Source organism: Ornithorhynchus anatinus, chromosome X1, assembly GCF_004115215.2.
Source record: "Ornithorhynchus anatinus isolate Pmale09 chromosome X1, mOrnAna1.pri.v4, whole genome shotgun sequence".
Classification (NCBI taxonomy): Eukaryota; Metazoa; Chordata; class Mammalia; order Monotremata; family Ornithorhynchidae; genus Ornithorhynchus; species Ornithorhynchus anatinus.
Genome location: NC_041749.1, coordinates 11,001,359 through 11,004,670, shown reverse-complemented (window position 1 = coordinate 11,004,670; position 3,312 = coordinate 11,001,359).

The window sequence follows — 3,312 nt, the reverse complement described above, 5'->3', positions numbered from 1 at the left end:
GAGGACAAAATAGCTTTCGTTATTCTTGTTCCCTCCCCAAGTGTAGATATTTATGTTTTTACAAATATTGAAATACTGAAATAATATTTAATAAGAACTGACAAGGATCAAAGAGAAAGGAACTGTCTGGGATTTGGTATTTTCACAGAGAGGATGTTCTCAGTTAATGAGGACTACACATTTTTGAGACATGAATCCACATTTCAGCTTTTTTAAATTTCATCCACTTTTGTTATAGTTATATACACGACTGTAGTTTTATTCTAAACTGTGCCCCGATAGATCAATAGTACACAAGAAATTCTTGTCTTTCCAAATCTCAAAAGAAGAACTTGGTTGCCATATAAGTGCATTTTCAAAAGAAATGGACAGGGTCACTATCGATCTGTTTTCTCAGGTCCATCTCTGATCTCAGTGAGATGCATCAATACATGAAACCAGAAACATTAGTGACTGCCTAATATCTTAATTGAAATAAACCTGAAGCAAATTTTCTAGAACTTGTCTTCCCATAACGGGTCTGAGAAATCAACAGTGGTATTTATTGAGCACTTACTATGTGCAGAGCACTGTACTAAGCATTTGGGAGAGTACAACAGAGTCTGACAGACACAAAAATGAGGGGAGAATGTGATTTTCCTTAAACGGTAATGGGAAAGAGCAAGTAACATCTATTGCTAAACAAGAAAGATTTATAAAAATTCAATATTTTTACTCCTCTGAAAAGTTGGTTGGAGCCAGGCACAAGATCTAAATGACTTTAGATAATAGAATGTGGAAACATGCGGGGGAGCTTGCTTAAAGGATCTTCCTCTTTGATAATGTGTAAATAGGACTAATTCCTCTGCCATTTTGATGATAGACTGTCTCCTTCTTTTGATGATATGTGGCAACCCTTGATAGGTCATTCATTCAATCGTATTTATTGAGCGCTTACTGTGGGCAGAGCACTGTACCCAGTGCTTGGAAAGTACAATACAGCAATAGAGACAATCCCTGTCCCCAACAGGCTTACAGTCTAGAGGCAGGGAGAGACAAACATCAAAACAAGTAAACAGGCATCAATATGAATAATATAGTTCCTGGGACTGGTGCTGGTATGTGTGAACCATCTCCTTGGGCAGTGTCAGAGATGAGTGGATTGTAACCCTTGGATGGATTCAGGCTCCATGAGGGAATCTCACTGCTATGATTTTGCAGTTGGTGTACTGAGTGCCCAGTTACCTCTGGACCACTGGTAACAAGAACCAGAAATCAAATTAGGTAGAAGGAAATTAGGATGGAATTAAAGGGAAAGAACCTAAAAGGTCTGAGTTTAGAGGCGAGCAATGGAAAGGGAAATGGGAGTGTGGGCTAAAGGGAAAGGGAGAGGAAGAGACAAGGAAGGGCAAAGAAAGGGAGATATAAAAAGGGAAAAATAAATAGGTAAAAGGTGAATAGGCAGAAGGATAAATTGTGCTTAGTTTGAACAATAAACAAAAGCTGAAATTTCAGTCTTTTCCATCTTTTTAAAGTTTAATTTGCTCAGTTTTGTATGAAACAAACTTTTCTGAATTGCATACACTATAGAGTGAGACCAGGTCCTTCCTGGAATGGTTAAACCCTACTCCTAAATACTGAGTAACACTTTCTACTGGCCACATGTTTAGCTGTCAGAATCACGCAATTACAGATAAGAATGGAAGACTAGCAGTTTCTGAGCCTTCTCTCATTTTCTGTGCTAAGAGTATTCATTTCCTGCCTTCACTCAAGCAGTTCCTAAAAAAACAAAAACTCACTTGAAACCTTCCCTGACCTACCTTCCCTGAGATAATGAGTTCTCTTATTAACACATAACTCCTATGATAGTATTTTCACTCAAAACTCTGAGAAATGCAGTTTTCCATTTGCTTTTATAGACAGGAAACCTTTGTTATTATTTATCATTTATTGTTAGGAATTTGATGTGCTATTTATCTACACCTTACAGCTGTGGACCCTATGTTTGTTGTTTTTCTCTCAAATGAGAAGCCCCAGAAGGCAAGAACTCACTTCATATAGCACATAGAGAAGCACCATTGATGGACTGATGTTTATAAAATAAAGTTGTTGTGGGCAGGGAACGTGTCTACTCACTGTGTCGGATTGTACTCTCCCAAGCGCTTAGTACAGTTCTCTGAGCACAGTAAGAGCTCAATAAATAGCATTGATTTATTAAAACGTGCATGATTATGATGATGAACTTCTCAAAAGGTCAGGTAGTTCACGGCTCTGCCCTCTCGCTACTGACGGTCCATTCTGTTTCAGAACCACTACCTAATGGAGAATCCATATTCCCTCTTAGTAGCCTGATCCAGTGGTCAATCTCCCTTCCAATCAAGAAGTTAATTTTTTTTTTGGATCTAAATGAATTCTTTCTCACTGTGATTTTGCCCATTTAATCTTCATTTTGGTCCTCAGTTGAGAGAGAGCAGGCACTTTTGCTTTTATTAGTATCATCTCCTTGACTTGCATTCTCCTCCTCCTCTTCATTTTAGCTGCTTAAAATGATAATTTAAAAGAAAATATTACACTAAGGCAAGAAAGCTAAATATCTACTTCCAGTTAAGTTTTCATAGTATCAGTTAGCTTCTAAAATGGAGAGCCCTGACCTTCCTTAAGGCTACGTGCCACTTGTCTCTCGGTCTTGTTTCAACTTTTTCAGCTTTGCGAATAACATACCACGGGGCTGCTTCAGAAGTGGTACTGATGAACAGAGAATTTCCAGAGATGAAAGTCTTACAGGTATTGGTTGGAGTGCTGTGCTGTTAGTTGATGCTGCTTCATGATAATGCCAAGCTATATTTCTGCCCCTCTTCCTGACATTTCATATTGAAGGTTCTCAACCAAAAATGATTATTTAAGTCTACCACTGGGTTATCTATTCATTTATAATATTCTCCATCTTTAGGTTCAGTACACTTTCAAGCTGAAAAAGATCGAATATATATCTTTGTATCTTGAAGAGCAATTTATTTTTACAGCCCCTATCAAATTCTTGTGAAGAAAAAAGTGACAAAGTGATAAAACAAATCAGAAGGATGTTTTAAAAGGGTACATCAAATTCTGTCATTGAAGCTGCTTTATATGATATATGAGACAGGTTAACATGACCTCAAACAACTAAATGTGGAGATGTGTTCGACAAATTGGATTGCTAATACTTATCTTTGCACTAGCAGTTACAGTTTAAATAGTTGATTCTCATTCTCTTTTTATCCAAATCACTGAACTCTTATATGTTTCATTTCACTAACCCTCCATCTTTGCACAGAACAAATGATATTCCCATTA